At 42.0% G+C, this 26,431-nt stretch overlaps 1 protein-coding gene across 4 annotated transcripts in view; it reads right to left on the minus strand.

Annotated features, from left to right (window-relative positions):
• Positions 1-26,431, minus strand: part of MTUS2 (microtubule associated scaffold protein 2) — a 296,717-nt gene that overhangs the window by 246,769 nt on the left and 23,517 nt on the right. The window contains exon 1 of one of the 4 annotated variants that reach the window (XM_030476623.1): positions 20,718-20,960. The exons of the other annotated variants lie outside the window; for them this stretch is intronic. The gene's annotated coding sequence lies outside the window, so the exon portion shown is untranslated. Of the gene's footprint in view, positions 1-20,717; positions 20,961-26,431 lie in introns of those variants that run through there. 4 annotated transcript variants of the gene reach the window in all.

The following is a 26,431-nucleotide window of genomic DNA, read 5'->3' on the forward strand; positions in this document are numbered from 1 at the left end:
AATTCCCTCATCTGGCCCAGAAAGGCAGCATGTACACCACATGAAGGGAAAAAACAAAGCCAATGTGACCTGCATTACTTTAGCTGCTGCTCTTGGAGCAAGTCCTTGGGTCGAACACAGCTCCCTGCAGCTTGCTGCCTTGTGATAAGCAGTCAAGGAGAAGACAGCTGGTGAACCAGCACGCCAAGTGTCATAAAAGACAGAAGGCAGGTTTAAAACACACCAAGTGTGATGGAGAGATCCTCATGTTAACTGGTCATAAGCTACTTCCGGAATCTCCTGAAGGATTTAGTAGCTTATTACTTACTGGCTTAGTACTTATTAGTGTGGTGCCCTGCTAATGCAGGTCTACTACCTGCGGGACTTCCTGTAGTGGGGATGTGCCAGCACATCTGTGGCAGCATCTAACGAAAGGCCCAGCCCTTTCATGGGTTTCACAGGAAACAAGTGTTCCATGTAGGCAAGTGGCAGGAAAACCTGTCCCTGAAGGAAGGATCCTTCAGTTTCATTTCTAGTAACGCTGCCACCCCTTGACTGACCAGGTAGATCTCCTGTTGGCCTCTGTTCCCACAAGAGCAGCAGCTGCCCAGAGTCTGCTCTCACTCTGCCAGTCCACTCCACCACTGGGAAGTACTGCAGCTCCACCTGCTCCCTCCTCCTTAAAAACAACCAGGAGCGCTCAGCTCCCCATCATGCTACTCAACAAGCAAGGGCACCACCCCAGGTCCATCCCAAGGGTGGTCCCTGGGAACAGCACAGATTCTCGCACAGTGCCTCCTCACAAGAGCAGCATCTCTGCTTCCCCTGGGCGCTCTCTTTTTCCAACCTGATTGTGCTTTCCCAGGAAAAAAAAAACAAAAAACAAAACACTGCAGTGAGACAACTGCAAAGTTGCATGAATACAGGGTGGGAAGGAAATTGAGGGGGAGGGGGTAAAACTGTGTCTTTAACATTATTCTTGACACGTACTTGGCTTTGAGTGCTCCACTATGCAACTTTAATAGAGATTCCTGCAGTGGGGTTACACGGATCCACGCAAGCACCTGCAGTGTCAGCAGGTTCTGGGTGGACAGAGCACGCCTGTTTGGAGACTTTTCCACAAAAAGTACCTGGGACTCTGGCATCTCCACTGAGATTATGGATGCCAGTCTTCAACAGCTCCTCTGAACTCCCTGTCTGCAGCTGAGTTTATTTACTTTGAGGACATCAATCCCCTCCAGCCAAGAGGGCACAGAAGGGCTGCTCGTGCTGCTACAAGAAGGTCTGTTCGCCATGACCTTGCATTCCCTGAAATGTTTGGCAAGCTTTCTGAGGCAGCTAGGAGCAGTGCACTAGATCAAGTGGCTAATTATAAAACTGACTGGCTTTGCATGCATACCTGATTCATATGGCGATGGACAGCAGGGCTCCGGGGGTCTGTGCTGTGTACAAACATCAGCTGGTTTTCAAATGATCGTTAGTATAAGCTCCCCAAAATCTGCAGCACACTGAAAACCCTGCTGTACAAGTACAATCTGTCCATCAGGTTTAAAGTTCCATATGACCCCCACCTTCCCAAGTAAGCATTTCAAAAACTTCCCTTTCTCTCAAAAATATTGTTAAGTGGATCTGTAAAACTTTTAATATCAGGTTGTCATCTTTGGACATAAGCCATGTTTGGGATATCTCTCTCAGAAAGGCAGATGTTTCACTAAGTTCTGGCCATCCAAATCCAGGAAACTGTAATGAAAACTATTTTGCAATCTTATCTACGGTTCTTGCCTCCTATATCCTTTATAATAGACATATTTATAATACATAGCAATGTATAAAGTAATAACCTAGATAGTAGTCAGTCAGACAAAAAAAAAAAAAGAACCAGCATGTCATGAAACCACCGCAGATTTTAGCTTCTGCCTTTTCCAGAGAATAGCTGTCTGACTGGCTCTGCAAGTGATGAATTACGCACACAAGCACACCAAACACAGACACCTGGGCAAAATGAGTGGTTTGATTCTCTGAGAAAATGTGGGCATCACCTCAGGCTAATTTTTCCATCTGTCTGATTGCTAAAGTCAGTACTAAGCAAAATACGCCATATTGGAAACTATTACATTCTGAATGACTGGTGTGAATGCATTTAAATCTTACCACAACCTCTGCACATCCCCAAATCCAAGGCAAATTTCACTTAATGTGCAGCATGTCCATTCCCCTGCAAAGATGCCTCCCAGATGAATTTGCACAGGGCCTTCAACACCAACATCATTCAAAGATTCCCTGGTTGCTGCCCAGTTTAGACTCATTACAGCACTTCCATTACTGCCCAGTCAAACAGCAGATAGTGTTTGCAAATGTTATTAATGGTACTACGACACCCTATCTGAAGAACAACCAAATATAATATGCCATAATTCATCCAACCCTGACAAATAATACCAGCTAACTATAGCAAAACTTACATGTCATTGAAGTGCAAAGTACTTTTTAAAATTCCTTTTCGTATTAAGGCACCCAGTGTGGTGGTTCAGAAGTAGCAATCAATGGTAGGATCCTTACCAGCTTAAGCAGCTCTGTGATTCTGGTAAGTGGACAGCTAAGGACTTGCCTGAGGAGCCTGCAATAGCAACACAGAGCACTGCTGCACTGAGAAGGAGGGGCTGCCATGGAAATGGAAGGGACAGAACTGAGATGGAAATGGAAGCACGCCCTTCCTGGCCAGGGCTCATAGCCCATGGAGGCAGAGGAGTTGGAGGAGAGAGAAAGGACGTTTGATCAATTTTGACTGATGGTGATATTCACAGAATCTGAACTGATGGTTATGGGATGAAATTAAGATCTCTCCACAGCCACCCAGAAACCCAGGATGGATGAACAGGCACCTGTGAGCCCCTCCTGAGAGCCTGGGTGGCAACAGCTTTTGGCAAACTGAGGCCATGTAAGACTAGCTGTGAGAATTCAAGGTACCCTGAATGTCAAAGCACTAGAGGACATGCCTGGGCAAATCAAGACACATAGAGTTCCAAGTGAAAAACAGTACATAGATCTCTTTGCTTCTTTATAATGTACAGGCAGGGCCTCAAAAGTAGGCTGACACATTTTCTTTAAATTCAGCCCTTGTCTGCCTTATTTACTTGGAAGGCCCGTCTTGATGAGTCGGGAACAAGGTGAATTATGGTAACCGTAACAGTGACCTCTGCTTGAGGAAAATAAATCATTCTGATCAAATGGGCTAAAATCTTTTTTCCTCAATGCTAACATCTATTTTGTATGGATACAATGTAAATAGCTGGAAGAAAAGATATACTTATTAAGGATCAAAACTATCCATGCTTTCAATTAAACGAGATAAAAAACCCTTAGCTATTCATATCTAAGTACTCTAAGAAATTCCAAAGAGGGGAGAAAAGACAGGACATTTCCAGTACTTTTGAATAAAGAAATTCAGCAGCAGAAAATCCAAAATCTTTCAAGTGATCCTGAACAATCATGATAAAGCAAAAGCAAGTAAAACTGTTATCCTTCAGTTTCCCTAGCGACCACCTTGCTGTGCAAGCCAGCTTTTACAGGAGCATGATGAGGACGCAGAAATTCCAGTTCTTCCAAAGGTTATCCCACACAGGGTAAGGAACACATCCCCTCTTCACACAAGCCCAGGAGTGCTTCCTCCCACTCTCCTCCACCCCTTCCCAGCTATTGTGCAGCAGGAGAAGATACGCTTGACCAAAAGGTCTGACTTTCACCGATGCCTGAGGTGGCCCCTCCAGCAGAGCAACTGCTGTGTCAAGGCCCTTCAAATCAAAGCACAGCTCCTGCAGGAGGCCATCGCCACCACACCATGATCGCCTCAGCCAAGCAGCACATCCAGACTGACACTTGCCCCTGCTTCCCTGTCCAACAGCAGCCAGGATGCTCCTGGAAAGCAAAAGTGTTTTCCTCCTAGCTGTAATTGAAGAAGTCACCTGGCTTACTCAATTAAAGCTGGAAGGATTTCTATGTATGTACCTTACATTTTTTATTTTGCTGCTAGAGTTGCCTCAAAGAGTTTATTTTCTATGCAGAGATCAGAACTGCAAATAAAGGAAGAAATTAAGAGGAAATCTAGAAAACGTTGTAGCAAGTCATGTCAAAACCAGATCACAAACTGCATCACTGGATCACTGCTTTCATTACAAATTCTTCATTCCAGGAGCTCACAACCTTCAATTATTCAGTGATAAGCTGCTAGAAGAGGACTTATGCCAAAGTACATTTTATTTTCTTTACAAATTCTGTTTCAAGAAGCTGCTCTCATACGGCAGATGATAGACATCAACATTGCAAGGGCAAAGATGTGCCTTAATTCCCCCTCTCTGCCTTGCAGGTCTCCTGAGGCAGGGGCACTGGAGTCTGTGCTTTGCTCAGAACCTTCTTCAGGATCCTCAGCTACCACCATGGCACATTAGCAGAACAACTGCTGTCACCCCTTTCATTACCCAGGACGAGATCTCTTACCCTTCCAGGATGCAAATTACTAACTGTCAATGGTGCATAATGACATCCAGCTCTACTTTAAGAAAAAGCACTGTAGAAATGTTAACCAATTCTGATAAATACCAGGTACTATGTCTGAATCAAGCCACTGGTGGCAAAATGGCAGCAACAAAGCTGAGTGTCTCCAGCAAATACTGAGGGTACAATGGGAAAATCACTAGCCCCAAAATATCATTTGCATTTAGAAGTGGGCTGGCAGGAATGATGTTGAGGAGCTCTGGCATTAGGGGGTACGAACATGAACCAGCTGGTGAAAAGAAAGAGTTTTGGTATCCAATACTACCCACACAATCATTTTCATTAAACTGGATCCTGTGTCATGTTTTCCAACCTGTACCCACAAGACTGCTCACAACCACTATGTCAGCGTAGGTCTGCATGTGCTCTTCCTGTATCACCAGGACCCACACAGTGTGTCCCAGGACAGTATCTCCTCATGCTCATCACACTGCCAAAAACATGGAAAACCAGAAAATATGCCATACCTAGGTGGGTTTGGACCCTTGAAAAACACTAATGGTTGTTTCATTTCAAGGAAGGAGAAAAAAGACTGTGAATAAAGCCTAAAATTGAACTACAGAAGTGCATAGCCAGTAAGACATGTATTTAAAAAATAAGCTATTGCTAGCGGAGCAAGTCCAAGAATTATTCAGAGCGGGAACACACAGCAACCAGACACTTGCAATACACTCCAAGCAGTACACTGAGGGACAATAAACCTGTCTTAACCAATACAACAAATTGGGTGTGGCTCCCTGCATATTTCAGGGACCACCAGCTGCCATCTGTATGTTTCCATATACATCTACCATTATCACATACTTATTATAACTGTCACAACCTTCACGGGGCCATCCTTCACAGTGGTCCCAGTCTGTCTTCCACATGAAAATCAATGGCAAAACTGGACTCCCAAAGGACTGAGCCTTTGTTATTTCTAATTCTGGGGACAGAACTCTCTTTTTCCCCAGAGGTTAGGCAGCACATGAATATGATCCTAAAATGTTCAGAAAAAACAGTAATATCTGTAGTATCTGGGACAATAAAATATTTTTAATAGCACCAAAATATTGTTTGATTTCACCTTTTGTACTTATTTTGTGATAATAATCACCTTATTTTAAATCCCCAAAATTATAAACAAAACCAGATTGTTTTATTTTGAGAACGCAGGGGCAGCCCATTCCAGTTTCAAAATATTTTTGAACGTTCTATAAAGTGAAAAAATCATTTAAACTTAACAGGTTTGAGTTTGATCCATCAGCATTTTCTGAGAAAAAAAAGGAAAAACAAAAAAAGAGAAAAAACAAACTATGCTAAAAAAATCTTGGTCAGCTCTTGTAAGATGTGCTTTTAAAGATTCCCAACTGAGCTGGCAGGAGCATGAAATATTAAATGTTTTTAAAAGGAAATAAGCTTAACTACTTTTCTGTGCATTCATATAAAGAGATCCTCATTTTTTTGCCTTTCTTACCTCAAAAAATAGAGATATATAGACTGACAAATTGCAATTACTTAGAAGTTAACATTGAAAATCCAGTTTGTGACTAGGCAATGCAGTAGGATGCTCTAAAATCACAAATCTTTAACAAGTCAGTTTTAGCTGTGAAGTGTTATTAATTCTAAATTCCTGGTGGTTTACCACTTTAAACTACTAGATGAGATTAGACATGGGGTTTTCTTTGGGTTTTGTGTTGGGGTTTTTTTGGCTTTGTGTGGGTTGGTTTGTTTTGGAGGGGTGGGGTTGTTTTCACTGTCTGCTTATTCTTGTGCGTTTATGAAAGCAATTTTCTAGAACTCTAAAAGATCCCAGGTAAAATAACATAGAAATTAAACACACGAAATATTACAGTAAAAAAACCAAATACACAGCAGACAGAGACACGTGTCTTCTGACAAACAGCACTTTTATTTGATTGTACCTCCCAAACAGGACTGAATGCAAATCAATTTTCTTCAATAAGATAGAATTTCATCCAGTCCAGTGACCTGAACCACCGAACTGATCATCAATATTTTACCCTGACACCCAGACATCCACTGCAGGATCCCACCCTGACACTCTTCCCCCAGGTAAGGAGCTCAGTTCTCCTGAATCAATTCATCTGTGTTTACTTACGTGCTTCCCCATCTATAAAGGCACTGCACTGATTTAGTAAATCCCTTTGGAAATTAAATCTTGATATTAAAACCTGAACTTCAACATGTGAGCTGGCAGAATTCATCAGTGACATATGGATATTCCCCAGCTGCCGGAAATAGGAATTTATTCAGTTCAGGATTACTGCTGGAAGTGTTTCCCTAGTACACAGGCAGCTTAGCTCTGTTGAAGTATGTGGTGTGCACAGTACATATCAATAATAAAATGTAGTCCTACAGACCAAAGCGTGTCAGTGTCTGGCTCTGGGAAGGAGTTACACACCTCACACAGCTCGGTGGGGCTGGTCTGCGGTCTTCTGAAACTAATGTTTGCAGCTGAGTAGAGCAAAAAGCATAGGACGTGCTCATTCAAAAATAACCTTTCCACCCCGCCGTTTGAGTACAGAGAATATTGAACTAATGAGAAGCAGTCTAACACAGAAATGAAGCTATTTTTCTTGCCCCTATAAATGGGCTGAAGTAGGTATAGCCCAAAGGAAGGACTCAGCAGTTTGCTGACTTGAAGTAGGAGCTGGGAGCTCAGCAAATCCCACTGAGTTGCTGAAACAAGTGCAGCTCACTAATTCTGACTGAACAAAAAGGGGATGGGCAAGACCAATTCTGCCAAAAAGAAAAAAAAATAAAATCCCTGAGGAGCACCAACAAATTGCTGAATTTTCTTAAAGTCTTGGCTCCAGGAGGCATGAGATTAACTAAGAATGAAAGCTTTCACTTAAAAGAAGTCAGTTTCTATCCTCCATGCTGCAGAGAAACGCTTCCCAGAGCTTTGAAATGCTCTTGTTTCAGCATGTCACCATCTTATCAATAAAAATTGCTGATATCTCAGCCTACTTTAAAAATTAGATTTTACTAATTTTCAATACCACAGTTTGGGTCAGGGATTTTTTTTAACCACTTTTTGGGTGTCCGTGAATCATATTTTAGATTTCTTTGCCATGAGGACTAGACTTTTGGTTTCTGTTGTCAGTGAAAGTTGGGACCTTGGTACTGGACTTGACTGCAAATGTGACCACTCTAAACCCTGCAGGACTTGCAGAAAACTGCAAGATCTGCTCGAATTACTGCTGTCAAGGTGGAAGAAAGCAGCAGTTCTTAGCTATTCCTTGATACAAGTGAGCTTTCAGCTGGCTTTTCTCACTTATTTCTGTTAAGAAAGCATATTATGTCAAAATCTGTGATGGGCAAGAAATTGTGGACAATAGTCCACAAGATAGAAATATCCGTAGATATTTCTAAAATAGAAATATCTTTAGCTCACTCACGTGTACACCCATTCAGAATCTGTAAGCAAATGCTAAAATCTCACTACAAGTAGAGCCAGGTTTCCATTTAGCTGGAATTTCATAGAATCATAGAATCGTTAGGGTTGGAAAGGACCTTAAGATCATCTAGTTCCAACGCCCCCGCCATGGGCAGGGACACCTCACACTAGACAACGTCGCCCAAGGCGTTGTCTCCAACCTGGCCTTGAGCGCTGCCAAGGATGGAATATTTACCAGTCCTTTGGGCAGCCTGTACCAGTGCCTCACCGCCCTCACAGTAAAGAACTTCTTCCTTGTATCTAACCTGAACTTCCCCTGTTTAAGCTTGAACCCATTACCCCCTGTTGGGACAGAAGCAGCAGTGGCACAAAGCTGTGACTGAAAAACCCCACTCGCTTTAGAAGCAGCTTAGCAAGTTGGCAAAACCACTAAAAGAGCCAACAAAGACAAAAAAAGTACATCCGAAGAGCAGGGAGAGGAACAGGACCCACTGAGGCACATCACCACTGTTGCTGCCATCGCTATTGGCAACAAAAATGTGGCAAAAAGGTTTAAAGGCAGCATTAAACACATTATAGAGATTCTGTAGCTGCTTCAGAGTATTTGTGACTCCGGTGGAATATCTAAAAGCACAGTTTGAAAATGCATATGCAGATTAATGTTAATCTGTAGAATCTGGTTCGTGCTATCATCTTATTCAAATACACACACAGCACATTAATTTGACACTACTCAGTTACAAACCCCAACTTCACACTGAAATAACTTATCAGTAGCACTTCAGAAAGTCAAATATATTGAGCCACTCCAATTACTCTTAATAAAGTCTTTATGGTTTATTTTGGCAAATATTTCACTCTGTTTTCCACTCTGGCAAACAAATCTGAAATATTGCAAGACATTAACAAGCTGCTTGTAATTTTGTGGCAAAAGAAAACACATTTTAAGAGCAATTCATTTTATTTAGAAACCCACTGTATGACCTGGAGGAGCATGTACAGACACACGAGTACTGTGTAAGTGGAATTAGCACCCGTATTCAAGAGGACGGTGATCCAAGAAGCCCTGACAAACCCGGGTATAGGCAGCAGCACCCCATGCAACACTCAGGTTTGTGCTAAACATTTTCCTGAGTGCTCATAATCCTGTCCTCTTGAGAGCTGAGGAACTGCAACATGTATATACCTACCTCCCACATAAGGCCAGTGCAGACACAAACCTGGCAGCTTCATAAGTCCTTCAGGGCCTCATTTAAGTCCGAAGTGCTTGATTTTCTGTGTTTGTTCAAACCCCACCATCCATAACTGTGCTCAAGGTTCAGCTTTAGAGTTTGCTATGAGTTTAGGGATCTCTGCTGTGAGCCATCCCAGCCCTAGACTCAAGCTCTGAGATGAAACTTCTGTTTTCTAAACTAAAAATCTCCTAAACTTAATTATAGCAGCTCTAAAAAACTTAGACCCTCTATGGAAAGGCATGTACACCCTAATGTTTTCATGGGATCTGCTTTGCAGTCTGTCTGCTGTGAAACACATGGAGGAAAGGAGCCCTGCATGCTGCCCAGCATCAAAGCATCATCATGGAGCCTATCAATCCCCCCAGGTCACTGCTGAAAATCTCCTTTCTCCCCTGTGAGGAGGGACATGTCAACAGGCCCCTTGGAAGTCAAACCTACACCCTGCAGGCACCAAGGCCACTGGGAGTCTGTGCAGGAGTAGGACCCAACCATGCTCTGGCTGGGAAATACTGAGATGGGAGCAACCAGCTGCACACGCTGGAAAGCAAGCTCTGCACCCAGCTTCTGCCAGGGCTGACACCCCTCCTCCAAAACAGGTATTTCCTGCACAAGAAATCACAGGACCAGCCTGGGCAGGTCCAAGCTCTGCAGCAGCTTCTTCTATCTATGGTGTTAAAGAGAAACACACAACATTAAACTTTTCTTCCTGCTTTATCATAGGGAAGGTCATTTTGTGTTAATGTATTTCAGACACCTCCTTCAGCACAGTCACAAAAAGCCCCATGATTAGACATTTCTAATTCCTCCACTTACACTTCTTTATTAATGCTCTACTCTGTGTGCAGTAGACTAAAAAACACTCCTGCTGAAAATCCTCCTGGCAAACAATACAGGATCAAAGAGTAGAACAGAATTCTGTGTGACTTCTTGTTCCAAAATAAATGGTGAGGCTAAACAGCAGCTTAGGAAATGATGCAAAGAGCAAGTATATATTCAAAACAACCCCCTATAAGCAATGCCCATAATACTCTGTATAACAGCCTATAAGTGGGATATAAAAACCGCTGTGATATCCAATTGCACTGATATAAGCTCACAAAAAGAAAGATTAACCTTACCACTCTTTTCAGCCCAACACGGTCATGAAAAATAAATTTTTATTTTAAGCTATAGAGAAAAAAAAATACAGAAACAGAAAAAGGAAAAAAAAGCTCAAACTTTAAATACATCATTGAAGGTCTGAAAAGTTTTTGCTGTAAATCTACAGCCAATTGCCAAATAATACATATGATAGGACCAAACTCCTCATCACTAAGGAATACAGACAAGACTCAAACCCATCCTGCCCTTTGTTCACACCACACAACCACAGCACTCCGCTCTGGGACGTGATGCTTACCAGCTTCCAAGCAGGACTATGTATCTCCTTCAACAGCCTCCACATAAAAGAAGACTTTCTTTGGCAGCTGTGTGGGCTGGGAGAGAAAACGGAGCAATGTTTTCTTCAAGCTGCAATAGTAGTAAAAGGGTGCTCTGTGCAGCCAGCAGCAACTGCCACCAAACCCACTCTGCTCAGCTGTCTAACGGAACCAAAATGCAGAGTGCACATGTGTCCTGTGAAGGCAGAAAACATTTCTTTCCTAATTAGCATCAGAACCTCCTACCTGGGGAGGCACTAAACTGCACTGATCATGAAAAATTAAACATCTCCAACTGAAACAGAAGCTCTCGGTGTCAAGCTTTGGTACCATAACAGACGAGAGTCTCAGTATCAAATAGTGATTGCAAGAAACAATGCAGGCAAACTAGTCACAAACCCCAGCTTAGCATGCAGAGTATTACACTGGTGACAAGTCAAGGATTTTGTTCTCAGATCTGTTTGTTAGAAGCAGTTTAGTGCATTCAGCAAAGAAATCAGAAGGGAATAGCAATTACAGAGAGCTGCCGCAGCTGAGCTTTTCAGACCATCACGCCAGTGCAGCCCATTTCCCAGCAGGATGCTCCTACTGGGAAAACCTGATATCTGCTTGACATTACTGTTCTTCCCAGGGCAGTTCAAGCAGTAGGATGCTTCTGAGCAAAACTGTAATGATTCAATAGAGAAATGTTCCACCCATAGAGGGACAAGACGTTACCTCACCAGAGCCAGCAGCTTCAGTGAATTTATTGCATATTATCCCACAGCAATTATTTTTCCTCCCAGTTTTAATTTTGTAGCACATAGTGGTTCCTTGCTACAAGAATAATTTGCATAACCAAGCAGAGACTCATTTTGAAGCACACTTACAATAGCATTCAAATGCCATGCTGTAAAGTTCAATAGGGCTGGGAATGGCACATCAGGTTTCAGTCTTGCTATTAAATCTTATTACTTCCTGAGGGCTATGTAGTCTTAATTTTACTCTGTGTTTTTGCCACTGCACTGCTCATACTGTCATTTCAGTACAATCAGATGAAAATCTGCACAGATTCATCTGATCTATCAAAGTTTCTGAATCCTGTTTTTCTCTGAAAACCTAGGAAGAGAAGATAAGGCAAAATACAGCGAAGCAAAAGATTAAAACACATTGCTGTGGGTTTGCATTGTTACAGAAAGTGAAATAGCAGGGAAGAAGATAGTATAAAATGCTTGCTGTCTCCCAAGGACACTGAATGATGGCTCTTGGCAACTAACCCACAAATTTCAGTTTGCTTCCTCACAGCACCTCAAAACGCACTGCCTTTTTCCCCTTTTCCTTTGTTATTATTTAATTTCCCTGTGGAAATATGGTAGGACACCCCTGTATGCTTTATCTGTGCAGATGGCATTTAAAAAAATCATTTTAAGAAGACACGCTATCCCATATTTATCCCATCTTATGGCGGAATGCAGGTTAATGATTCTGCTTTGCTATGTCAGCCTGTAACTCCACCCCAAGTTCTGTAGTTAGACGTACCAAACAAGCACTGGATGAAGGTATTGCAGCACTCATTTAAAAACACTACACATGCACGACTGGGGATACAGCTTCTGCATTATGTTGGCTTCTATGGAGCTTTTCATTTATCTTTGCAATCCATCCTGTGGTCTGCATGCTTTCTTGTACATACAGCTTCTGTGATGGTCTTCAGTGATATATTTTCCTTGAGCTTTTTTTTTTCTCTTTTTGATTATTCAGTGTTGGAATTCATAAACAGCTTAGAAAATGAAAATGTCACAGGTTTGTGCAGAATGCATCAATTAATGAAGTAGGATGCAGGATGATTTAAAGGTACATTTCTAGTCGCAGCAGAGCTGATCCTCTTCCAGCTGGAATCCAAAGCAAAAATATCCCATTGACTGCAATAAGAGCCAGCAGGCTTAAAAGATTCTCATTTTACAAATGGAGACAAGCTATTTTTCATTAACAGTGACAGAACTTGGAGCTTAAGTGTCATTTAAAAGCTATAAAGTGCAAAATGTGCTCAAAGGGATTAAATTTACTTTAAAAAAAAGCAATTTTCAGATATAAAAAAAATGTTTTAACAGTCTGATGCAAATATGCATGCTATCAAATCTACAAAAAATTGCTAATCTCTTCCCTGCGTTCAACCTGTCCTATGATGAAATATCCTGGGGAAGGAAACAGGCCCGAGGAATTCATTTCTGGATTTTTTAACTCTTTGAAGTACTTGGTCTGGTCATAATCAGAAAGGTGGAAGGGTGCTTTGGAGATCTAAGGGTAGTTTGGGCTTTGCTTTATCAGCTGGATTGAGGAAATTGCTGAGATCTGATTGAAGCAAGATACTCTTATCAATGGGCCTCTACCATAGTTTCTTCCCACGTGCGAGAATGCAGTAATAATGCTTACAGAAGCATCCACAGGGTTCTAAAACACTAGCACAATCTCGCAAATCCTGATATGCCCTTTCCAGAAGTAGAGAGAAGCAAAAGAAGGTAAAAATTGTCATCATGGTCCCTCACAGCCTCTCCAGTCCAGATGCAGAGGAGGCCCTGTTTCGAGCTTGTAGTCCTCAGATCTCTTCTCTGTAACTGCTTGCAGCCACCCAACAGAGAACAGGGATGGGGGGAGATTTCCAGAAGAGGTGTCCAGGTCCCAGCTTGGGTCTAAAATTCATTTCCTTCCAGGGGACATCTGAAGCAACATGGACTAACTATGCATATTAGAAAACCACTGTGGACTACGTCCGAAGTACTCCTGCTACTAGAAAAGAAAGTTTCCTTCAAGAAATAGGACAGACATTTTAGGCCCAACTGAAAAAAACACTATTTTCTCATCTCAACTTCTTATTATTTTTAACTCCGTAAGACACGCATCTACTTTTTTTGTCCTCCCCTACATGCCCTCATTTTCAGTTGCTCAAAGGCAGAGTCAAGTGCTGCAGGCTTTATACAAACACAGTGAGAAATGGACACCACATCAAAACATTTATGGTAGGATGAGATAAAACAAAGGGGAAAATCCGAAGTTGTGTGGAAGAAAGAGCAGTGAAATGCTTCATCCCAGGTCACCACACAGATAAATAGCGTAATGAGGGAAGCACAAATGACCTCCCTGATGCTCAGTTTAGTGCTCTGTTTACTAGAGATTCCTCCTTTCTTTTAAGCACACCATCTTCCTACTATAAAAAAACAAACAAACAAACAAAAAAGTGTCTTATATGGTTGACGAGGCTGTAAGTTCACTTTGAAATATCTGGAATTTCAAACCCAATGATGCGCTAAATGTAGTTCCCTAGCGCATCTGTGAAAACAAATGCTCTTTGTGGCTGGGAAAGGAGGAGGAGAAATCACACAAACACATGCGTTAGGTATGCACAACAGTATTTTCTGAGATAACAAAATGTACATCATGTTTTAATTGAGAAAGTGCAGAAGTTAAAGTGGAAATGATCATAAGGTACCCTGACTCTGATCCTAGTCAGGGACAGATCAATTAAATACAGAAGTGTTAAGCCTTGAAGGCATATAGATATTTGATTAGGCAAAGCGTATTGATTGGAAAAAATTAATTCCAACATCAAAACCTGTATTGACTGCTGTCCCTCTGCTTACCCAGTTTAACTAATGTGACCTAAGAGACACATGTTTCTGTGAGGGTGGCTCTGTGTAGAGGGCTCTTCTCCTTTCCTTTTCTGCTGTTTGCTCCCCATCTATTGTAACGGGATTCCATGGTGGTACCCTTCTGCTCACACCTCTGCTATGTACTTTATTTTCTTTGCATTACAACATCACACAAAGAAAAAGACTGTCAAAAATATAGAAAACAAGCAAATAAACAAACAGAAAAACCAGTAGACATTCTGAAAAACAAGGAACGTTGTCCACATCTTAAAACATGCCAGAAATGAGTTCCACTTAGTGCACTATTTTGAAGAAAATTTGGACCTTGTGAATGGCCACCTGACCCTCCAAGAGTCCCAGGCAATAAGGCAAATTTGGCAAATTTTTTCCCTCTTCCCTATGGCACTTACATATTAGAGCCAGCTTTAGCCATCTAAAAGTTAAACACTCAGTTTTATCCAGTGATTTTAATTCTATATTTGTCTCAGGCCTACAACCAGTGGAGAACAACACACACACAGAGAACAATTCAACCCACTGCCCCAGATACCTAACATAAAACAGGTTAGGGCCTGTTTTGCGGAGGTGTATGTCTCTCTTCAGCTTCAGCTCCCACATATCATAGTTGTCCACCCACTCTGCTTGAATTTAATTCCATTTTTATCTCTGTTGACCACCAGCAGGAGCTGAGACTAAACACAGGGGTGTGTAAGAATGCAGAATGAGGTGAGGTTTTGCAGATGGAGGTAAGTATGGCAGCTTCCTGTGGTGACAGGCCAGCCACTGCCCTTCACTGAGATCTCAGTACCAGCAGGACTCCCAGGGCCTTCATGCCAGGAGGGAAGCAGGATTTTGGCTGCTCCCTTCACAAGTGTTTTGAATGAAGAGTGCCGTTTGCCAGTGTCTGGCTCAGTCTGGCACAGTCAAGGAGTTAATCTTTTTCCAGTATTAAGAGACACTGCACTACAGGCTGACAACTTGAAATTCTCTTTCCTAACACTACTGTTTATGTATTTTCAGATCATTTTCCACAGATTCTTCTCTTTCCATTTGTCTTATTTGAATCTTACAGATAGGCAATCTAGTATTTCTAGTTCCCCAGCTATAAACTTCTTTCTGTCCTCAGCAGAGCTTGCAATACCTCTCAGTCCAGTAGTACCTTCAAATTCAATTGATTTTTGTATTCACAGATCATTAGTTATGGCCAGACTTACTGTGAATTTCTGTGGGAACCCAATGAACGCTATGTCTCAATTTGAAGTATGACCATCTATTATTACTATTCATGCTGTGTTCAGTATGTTTGACATCGCTGGGGCCCAAGAAAATTTATTTGGTGTAGTAGGCATGACTAGAAGACTAAAAAATATAAAAATATAAGGGCAAAATTAATAATACTGTACATGCGCAAGTGACGTAGAGTCATAGAATGGTTTGGGTTGAAAGGAACCTTAGAGATCATCCAGCTCCAACCCCCCTGCCATGGGCAAGGACACCTTCTACCAGATCAGGTTGCTCAAAGCCCTGTCCAACCTGGCCTTGAACACTTCCAGGGATGGGGCAGCCACAGTGTCTCTGGGCAACCTGTGCCAGTGCCTCACCACCCTCACAGTAAAGAATTTCTTCCGAATATCTAATCTAAATCTACCCTCAGTCAGTTTAAAGCCATTCCCCTTTGTCCAATCACTACATGACCTTGTAAAGAGTCCCTCTCCAACATTCTTTTAGGCCCCCTTTAAAAATCACTTTTATATTCTGTGATTTTCCTTTACTGAACCACACACCTTCCTCATGAGTCCATTATCTGCAAGAAAACTAAAAATTTTTCTCTTGAGTTTTACAATTACTTCACTATGGTATTATCTAATGGCATATGCCAGAATAATGCTTTTAAATCATTGCAATACTGCCCTTCCCAAACTGAAGGCATTTCCAAAATTGCCATGATTGCTAAACATATTTGCAATGGCTTAGTAAAGGTGTAAATAATTCCATTTTAGAATACCTATCCCTCATATTTGCAGGTATATGCATCTCCAGCTGCCCTTTACTCTTGTCACTGTAGTGGTTTATTTAGCAATTCATTTATGAGTTCTCTGTACGTATCAGGGGATATCTTGTTGGGGTTTCTCCAGCATAAAAAGCATAGATGAACAAGGAGGAGTGGGACAGTGAAATCTGCTACAGCGAAAGGGTCAAAAGAAAGGCAACATATTTTGAAGTCTTACTGCATTCATATCCTGCTACTCTGGATAAATGTGAATGACCTACATACCAAGCATATGCACGAGCTTATCAGTTGGGTTAGGAAGGTTACATCTTCAGTGGCCCAGCTCCAAAGCAGTTTGAGAAGAGCCCTTGCAATCAAAATCGTAGCCTTGCATTTCCACGTTAAAACAGAGCAATTTCTCTTTATAATCTACTACTGCTCCAGAGTTCACGGTTCTCATATCTCTTGGTCTTCGCTTCAGTACTGGGGCCACTGCTTGTTATTCAAGGAAGGAAGGATCTCCACAGATATGAAATGCAAGTGCCAGGCTTCATAATACTTTTTTTTTTTTTTTTTTTTTGGACCAGCATTTACATTTTAATGCTTTGTTAATAGGTGGTTTAATTCCACTATGATAGCAACCCTGAAATCAGACCGTAAATCTTTCTTCTGTCCATAAGATTAGACTCATATTTCTTCTACTGGCCTTTGGTGTTACACCAAAATAAAACAGATCTGGTGTTGCCATTATACTTACGACAAGCACATAAAACATCATGCAAAGACTAAACATGCATCAATGTAAAGCAGGGTGCATAATTACACAGCAAGCCTGTGTAAACCTGTGAGCAGAATTTGACCTGATGACTTGGAATAGGATTCAAACAGATGCCCACATTTTTCAAAAGGCTTAGACGTGGCTTAATGTTAAAGCTAGATCCATATCACCATGACTCTGTAATATATTTTGTCTAGGATGTGCAGTCATGAAAAATAGTTCTCCAGTGTCAACTCCCTTTTATTTCAAACCTGCTTTTGTTGTTACCTCCCCTGCTGGGATCTGGCAGGACCATATAGAAAGAGCAGATGTGTGGATTTCCAACCCAGAAGATACTTGGTGAATGCAGGTAATACGGAAAACGTGTATCCAGCACATAAAGATTGTCATGGCTTTTGGCATTGTCCAGAAGTTCCTGAATGGATTTTCTGGATTTAAATGTCTGCTTCCCCCTTGAAGGCCAAAGATACACCTCCAGCCTTTCTCCTGGTACATAGCACAGAGTTCTGAGGCATGGTACTGCAAGAGGCCAGAAGCCTAAGAGTGAATAAAAATTAGCACCTAGCTTTGAATAAGGCTTCTTAGCTCTTTACTGGATTTAGCCCAGCTCTTCTAAAGCTCCTCCATCAAAAGTGGCTCTGAAAATGGGACATGGCTACTCTGAAAATCTTAGACATTACTGAGGTAAGGGAGACTGCTTTAAGGGACACGGTAGCTCCTCAAGGAAACCGCAGAAGCACTGGGGAAAAGCACTTTAGAGGCACAGCCCTCTTTTCAGTTGCCAGCGTGAGCATCCTTTCAGGGAGAACAAGTGGTTTTCTTTGCAAGAGCTGTCCCAAATAACCCACAGCCTGCTCCAGCACTGACCTTCTCAGGGGGCAAAGGGCACCTGCAGAATGTCTCCATCTGGCTCACAACCACCTCCTGCACTGCCAATGAAGAAGGCTCAGCTTTGATGGTTAGGTAAACTCCAGTTTAGATGGACTAGGTAAACTCCAGTCTCCCTCCAAGTCAATGCTATGCCACAATCTTAAAAGGAGCTGGGAATAAGCTTATGCCTTCACCTGTTGTGGCAAACGACACTGTCTTATTCACTACATGAGGAAGAAAAGGAGCTGGAGCCAAGCCTCTGCAGTATGTGTACACACACAAACATGCATTTATATATGTTCAACACTTACACCCACAACCTGCCCCGCATTGAGAGGGCAGGATGGGGGAAGGGAGCACTGATCTCCATATCAGATCCTGGAATCCATCAGATTCAAGAATGCAGAAGCCTGGGTATGCTGGATAGCACACTGTTGCCAGATAATGACAATGACCTTTTTAATGTGTTAGAACTTCAGCCAGAAAGGTGATGAAGGAGATGGGGGGGAGGGGAGGGGGAGGAAGGGAAGGAAAGATCAAAATAATAATAGTTTTAAAGCACTGTACTTATTTTAGACATTTTACAGAATGTTTCCATAGGAACTGGAATGCAAAGAAGCACACTGCAGCAGCGTTCACAAATGTTGTGTGGTTTAGTGGTTTGTAAAGGATTGGTTTAGGCCACCATGACCATTCTGACAGTGCCAGGCACCTGCTGTCTTTGCTGCACAACAGGGTCATAGCTATGACATTTTGCAAAATCTAGGAAAAGAACCATTTTTCCTTTGATTTTCCCATTCATCTAGTCCAGCTCATCAAGTAAGCACTTCCCTGGCCAACAGAGGTTGCCCCATCAAAGATGCCCACCCCTTAAGACAGGTCTCTTGTCCCTAAAGCACCCATACAACCACTTCTGTCTATACCCACCTAGTCACATTCATACATTAAGAGCTCCTTAAGGTGCCATGTGGCAATTGACTATTTTCTCCTCTCAGAATTGTCTGACATAATGTAAGACCTGTGTTGCAGTTCACCAGAGCAGTATGAAGGGTGTATTGTATGTCTTGGAGCAAGGCATGGGCACGTGGGTGCTTTTGGTAATCCTCCTGCTGGGACAGCACAGGAGGACTGTATACAACATGGGGAGCCAGACCTCGTGTGGTATGACCCTTAATTCCTCCAGAGTCAGCCCCCTCAGTAAGCTGTCCTCCAAACTAACATGGGTTTTGTCTCAAAGGGAAATAATTAGTTGTCTCCAAAAGACAAGTATTTGAAGCAAAGAAACCCAGCCTATCTGATCAAAGGAACCAGGACCCGCATTGGAGCAGGAGAATTAAGCTATTTAACTGCATAAACATCGCATCCTCAGAGGGTACAAAGCTCCTCCTGAGTGTGATGAACTGTGCACATCTGCCTTTGAGGTGGTGTGAGGCTGAATGACTAGTTCAACTTTTCGGTGGTAAAAAGGGGACAAAATTACCCACATCTCCTGTGATGTCATTCTTGAACGTATGTAATGATGCAATGGCAACAATCCCATTCTAAAAGATTTTCTCACCAGTTTGTGACAAGGGCTGCATAAAAACTAGTTACCTGTACTTATGGACTGAGAGAAAAGTAGAACTACTACTTAGAGATTTATAAAACCTTTAATATACACCTATATTGAAACCTGCTGGACTCATCCCAAGATTTTCAACAATCAGGATAAAACACACTCTTCCTTGCATGTGTCGGGTTTAAATTTATAATCTGGTAGGAAACTAAGTCAAAAAGCTGGTAAAATGCTTCTGGACAGAAGCATCACGCAACCTATAGCCAGCACGGCAAAGCAACCTCAGCCCATGCTCCATCTGGGCAGGAGTCAACTACAAATATCTTTATACTGTTGTGGAAGTGCTAAAACCTCTTTTCCTTTTTTTTTTTTTTTACTTTTTTTAAACGAAAGTTGTATTTTGTAGTTCAATGGTTGCCTACAGCATTGAGGTGTTTACAAACTCTAAAAGAAACATTATATTGATTTAGATATCTAGATCCTGCACATACAGCAATGTTTCTTGCTCGTCAAAACAACTTCCACTTTACATAAGAATCCATATGTAAATTACAGATTCAACAAAGAAATATTGATATAGGGTGTCTCAATCCAAGTCTTACGTCAAATTTTACAATAACAGTTTCAGTCACTGGAAGGATAAACAAAAATATCTGGGGAGCCCTGAAAGCCTCACATTGAAATATAATCTGATTATTTAAAAAAAAAAAAAAAACACCAACAAAACCAAACAAACACAAAACCCACCCAATCAAATTCGTCTTTTGAACCTGATTATTTAAAAGAATAAAGTTCTGATTATTCAACCTCTTTTCCCACCTCTCCAACAAAGTAACTGTGGCAAAGGTGCTTTGAAACTGTATCCCATTGTGTCTACAACTTGTATTTCAAGGATCAGAAGCAGTATGTTACACATATATCTACTATCTATGCTTCAGCGCCTCTGAAGTCATACACTGAAGTGGCAGAAGACATGCTTTAATTCCAATTTTCCAATCCAAGTGAAACTTCCTGGCCCAAGCCAGTGCTATAACAAAGACTCAAAAGGAGGATGTAAGTTTTGCACATCTGAATGTGTTTGCACAACTCCAGATGCAAACACTGAGCTTCCCAGCTGGGAACAAAGTCACGAACCACAGAGAGATGTGCTAAATGCAGAGATGTGCTAAACACTGAGAGCAGTCTGCTTCACAGCTCAAACTAAACAAAACAACACATATAGCAAAGAGGCAGCATGTAGTATATAGATAGTACAAAGATGTTAGGATTTTTGATAGAAAATTCAGTGACAAGCCGGCTGCTGCGAACTCACCCAAGCACTCAGCTTTCTGTTGTAGGTTCCCTTGCAAGGAAGTCAGATCGAGGTCTTCTCTCTCGCATCCAAACTTTGGCTGTCCTTACCCGAAACCACATCCCACTCCATGAAACCATCACTTTCAAGGAAAGCACCCATGCACACGGCAGCAAGTAAGCCCAGCAAGGACCAAGCTGCAGGACCTCCTTAGGGGCTAAGAACAAGTGGGGATCTGCTGAACTGGCCACCTGCTCCCGAAAGCATTTCTCCAGCTTAGCTTTCCCACCATAAATTCTTGATGAAGAGAAACAATTAAAAAAACCCAATCCAGTCATTTATTCTCCAGGCTGGAGAGAAAGAAGGAGGCTGCCACAGCAGTGCCTGTTTTGAATGCTTGGCAGGTACACAGGCATAAGGGGGATGACGCTATAGATACGCACAGACAGAAATAGCTAGAGGCATGAGCTGGCTCGGGGTGGTGGTGGTGAAAGGCAGCAATCTCCCTTCTCCTGTGATTGCACCAAACCCAGGAGCTGACCTGCGGACTCACCAATCACACTGGCAAGAGAAGGTCCCCCCAAGCTCAGAACTTCGTACTGGAAATATCCTTCTCACACAGATCCCCTTCCCCATCTCGGGTAGGTGCTTTGATGACTGCATCTTCTCAGCCTGCTTCTGACTCAGAGCACAAAACCTGCTCGCTGCCTGTCGTGGGTTTTGGTGCTATTCCCAGAATCCTGCCAGGAAGACACTGCTCACAGACCCCCTGTGCCAGCAGGGAAATCCAGCAATTATGGCTCAGGAAATATTGCCAAAGCACTGACCTGAAGTATCTGGGCAGCCACCTCACCCTTCCCCATGAGCAGCCTCATGCAGTTCTCCCTACTGATCTTACCAGCCTGGAAGGAGACAAGCACAGAGCTGTCACTTATGCAACATAGCTGCAAAAATACAGAACAGCTAAATGCGAGAGTTTTGCCTAGCTACCACCATTTCATAATTCTTTATTTCCCCCTCCGTCTCTGTGTGGCAACAAAAGCTACTTCTAAAATTAAAAAAGTCTCACCTGACTATACCTTCACTGGGAAACAAGAAGGATTAAAAATCTTGCTTTTTAAAGCTGCTTGAGCAGGAACGATTAGCCAGCACCTCCTCTACTCCATGCAGTATCAGTCTGCAGGAGCCAAGATATGCAGCTGCCTGTACAAGCTTGAGAATCCCCATGGCTTGAACAGAGCTGAGATGGGCAAAGACCCTCCAAGCTCAGCTAGAGGTGGCAGTCTGGGAAGGGAGGCAATCGTACACACATCTAAGAAAAAAATCAGGGAAAGGGAGGAAGAGAGAGGTGGAGGGAAGCAAAGAAAGGGGAGAAGCATCAGCATCCCTGCTGTGGTTTCACTGATGGGGGGAGCAGAGCAAAGGTGGTGAGGGGATGACAAAGCATGCACCAGAGAAGAGACAGACCACAGAAGACCAGGACTGGGGCACATACAAGTGAAATTAAACAGTAAAAGAATTCATGAGAAGGGCAGGCAGCCAGGGATATGGGAACACAACAGAAGGAGGGAACAGGCATGGGAAGAAAGAGCCATCATGAGAAAACGAAGCAGAATTATCTGAATTAAATTAAAAATGCAGTGCTCAGAAAAACACTGCAAAAAAAGAGGAAAAGTAAATCACAAACAAACCTCAACCCCATTTTAAATCATTTTATTAATCTTTTGAGCCTGAAAAATGTTGCGTTCTGATATATGCTCCAATTACCTCACTGTTTGCTCCCTTGTAACCACTGCAGAGCTGCTTGTGTGGTACATCACTTCCGCCACTGAGCCCTGCTCACGTGCCCAGCATGAGGTGAGGGATATTCCCGAGAGCAAGGAGACAAGGGGCCATGAGCACAGGGTCAGTGACAGGGTGGAGAGGAGCCATGAGGTGAAGCACTTTTCACCTCCCACATCAGTGCTAAGTTGACCTAGAGGAGAGGCACCTACAGACTTAGGATCCAATACTGGTATTATAGGACAGCTGCTGTCTTGACCACCAGCTGCTAGTACTGGTTGCTACTTCAGGTTGCTTAAAGAAACCCCACAGGCTACATCTATCCCATTAAACTAAACATGCCCAGACAGTTTCCCAGGGATGAGCCCACCTTCCAAGATAGGACTGAAATAGGTGACAGCATGCAGACCACCTAACCGGGACATCTCCCGACCCTCTAACTTCCAAAACAGGCCTGGGAAGCCACCAGAAAAAAAGATGGCTGGCAGGGGCCAAATTTGGGCCATGGAGTATTCCAGCACCTCCCCCATGCAGGCAGACTTCCTCTCCCCAGGGCCAGGCCGTGCTCTTTGCTAACAGAGATAAACCTGCAGCTTACCATTATACTGTGGTAGTTCAGACAAAACCTGATTTTTTTCATCTCCTTTCATTTGTCTTCGCTACTCTGCAACATCAGTTAAAAAAAAAAAAAAAAAAAAAATAGTATGTTTGTCATGGTGGGAAAGCTCAAGAACCTAAAATAAATGGGTTTTGAGATAGAGCTGAAAAAGAAAAACCTTCAGTTCAGAGAGATAAAATGTACTGAGTGACAGCAGAGATATAAAGGGAAACTTCTATTTGATGCAAACAATTGCAACAGCAATGGCGAGCTTTAAAAAATTTGTGCTCCAAAACAGTGTTCAGGCACACTTATTTGCTGTTTTCCAGGAAGGAAAAAAATATTTTTATAAAAATTACAACACATTTTTCTGATTGCTGTCCTGTTAGACAGGAACCAATGTGGTATGACAGTGCTTGAGTGGTAGTACTAGAGCAACCCACTGTAGTTTAAACTAAAGCTTTTCAAACTCATTTAAAAAGTATACATGGACTATTAAAATTAAAAGTGTTTGAAAAATTTACAGAGTATAAACTGTCCCTTTTTTAAATATTCATATCAGCTAGGGTTACCTCCTTCCATATCAATGGAGAAGTAAGGTTGAAAAGCAGGTAAATGTGACCAGAAGCCAGGTGGGGAATTTTCTAGCAGCTCATTGAAACAATAACTTTGTATAAAGCAGCCAACATTTTCAAACCTGCATTTGTGTGTGGTTTACACCTTTTTCACAATAAGATGAACAGTTACCACATTTTCTTTGTAAAAGGGGAGAACACAGTTTAGGTATTTTTATGATTTGATGTTTACCATTTAAATGAGGGGTAAGAAAACAAGAACAGTAACAGATGGGCTTCTTTTAATTTAATTTATTAGGCGCTATTTACGATTAAAAAACACCAAAAAGCAAACACAGTATGCCTCCCTGCTACATCTGACATTTAACATCTAAATTCATTGAAATAAAAGTGAACCAAGTCCAGTTTTTTAGGTAGATATTTAATACAATTTACTGAATGAGCTCCTAAGTGTGAGGTTTTACTTTATATCTTCATGAACATGTCCTAAACAACTACAGCTTATATGCATGACTATCTTTTGAACTTCCTGACCAGTTTCAAGCTACTTCAATGGAAGAGTTGAATTGCCATGAGTCAGTACCAGGGAGAAGAGCAAGAGTTCTATAGAGAAAGGCTGAGAAAAGGCTGCAAAGTGAACTGTAACTTCATCTGACAACAGAACGTCTTCATGGGCAAGAGATTTTTCTTAATGATGGGAAACTGCAACTGAAATAAATATTTTATGTGACACCAAGGAATTCATCTCTTTATCAAGGTTTCTCTCTCATGGTGGCTATCTGTTGCCTAATAATGGGCAGCTGTGACTGATGTTTCCCCAGCAATTACAGCATCACTAAGGACTCTCCTGACTGTGGCTTCTCTGAGGCATAAGTATTTAGTATAACTCACTTAAAAAGTGAACTAATCATGAGAGACAAACCCAACAGAAACCAAGCTTCATTAGTTCTTCTGTTAGTTTTATGAAGACTAGCATAATTCTGAAGTCTTAAAACCCATAAAGTTACTATTTTCTCTACTCATTTTTGCTGTACCTTGCTTCATGTACATGTTACAGTTGATGAATGCTACAGTTCTATCTGTTACATGAAAGGAATTTACTTTTTTCCTGAATTAATTTGGATTTGCCAACTTTGGATTTTAGAGGATGTTCCATTGCTTTTGTGTTAGAAAGTAGGGGGAAGTGGAGCTCCCAGTGCTCATAAACAAGTTCTCTAAAATTAACTGAACACAGCGGAGGCGTTCCCAGTCAGTTCAGAAACAGCTTATTCTTCCAGCCCTTGTTTCTGCTGATACTCTTAGTTGGACATGATAGCACATGCTGTGTACAAGAAAAGCTTTATAAATACTGGTAACTATGCACAAGAGCTCTCATATTTACAATCATGGGACTTCTTTTTCTAGCTTCAGCTTTAAGGACCAATAACTCAAACATGGGGCAAATGAGGAAAGAGAAGCACAGACATGTCCATCAACTTGTCAAAAGGTCCTGAATCACACCAGTAACAGATCTCTGGTGAGAACAAAAGCTTCCAAACACCAAGAGAGAGGCTTTAATTACCAATGTCCTCCTCTAGCTACTTTTCATTGCCTATTCTGCAGATGCTAAAAAACAAATTGTCCTGAAACAAAAACAACTTCATTTATATTGCTCTTGAAGATTAAATTATTCCCAGCAGCACAGATTTTTCTCCTGAAGGACTGGCTTTCTCATCCTAATACTGGTATCTGATGTACATACATGGCTACTTACCAAGTTACTTGTATTGAGGGGACTATTCTAGTACCTGGATTCAACCTCCAGTCATGCTTGGTATCAATTAAATATTTCCAGCTGCCTGAGCAGAGCCAGTCTAAGAGAGTACCCATGCAATTAATGAGTGCCATGCATTCTCTTCAGTGCTCATGAAAGTGGGTCAACAAATTTTAAAGCATGCACATAATCCTGCCCTGGAGAAGTATAAAGGATGATGCCTAGAGATGCCTTCCAGGTCTCCTCTTCTGAGTCTACAACACACACCGCTGAGATAAACCCTGTGTTGAGCAGTATCTGTTTCTAACGTACTACAGGCCACTTCACCTTCCTCTTTGAAAACTTTTGTTGGGTCCCTGGATTTAATTTCCTTCTCATCCCTCTAAGTTTTATTTCTGTCTACCCATCCCTTAGTCTCCTTCCAATTTTCTCACCTAATTATTCTCCTTAGTTAGTTTTCTCTAACCTCAGTTTTATGCCTTCCTTCTACATTTCCATGCAATTTTAAACCATGCCTGCAGTCATACTGTTCTGATTGTTTCACTAAGTTATGTATGAAAATCCGTGGTAAGTACCATCCTAAGACACAGTTGAAGCTGCCGAGGATTCTCTTGCACAATTAAGTAAATTAGCTGTGATAAACCTGCAACTTTGCTGGTAGATTTCATTTTACGCACTGCACCTTCTGTGGCTTAACATCATGCCTAAAGACACTCTGACACTAATAGTCAACCAGAAAGAGGTTCAGTTCTGTGTTTTTCAGCTTTAGTTAGCCAGATATTTTTAACGCTATTTCTACAGAATTTGCAGCAGCCAGAGCCTGCTAATGATGTGCGTCACTGAGAACACCCTCCTGCAATCTGCAGAGCCCAGTCACACCATCAGCTGGTCTGCTAAATAAATTAGAAATGAGAATAAAGTGTTGAAGCTGTGTAAAGAAGCAGCATTTATGTAGTCAGGAAGGGAGGCATTAGTCACTATGTTAACAGAATATTCTGACTACAAAAAGGCCATAGCATACACAGAT

Source organism: Strigops habroptila, chromosome 2 (genome assembly GCF_004027225.2).
Source record: "Strigops habroptila isolate Jane chromosome 2, bStrHab1.2.pri, whole genome shotgun sequence".
NCBI lineage: Eukaryota > Metazoa > Chordata > Aves > Psittaciformes > Psittacidae > Strigops > Strigops habroptila.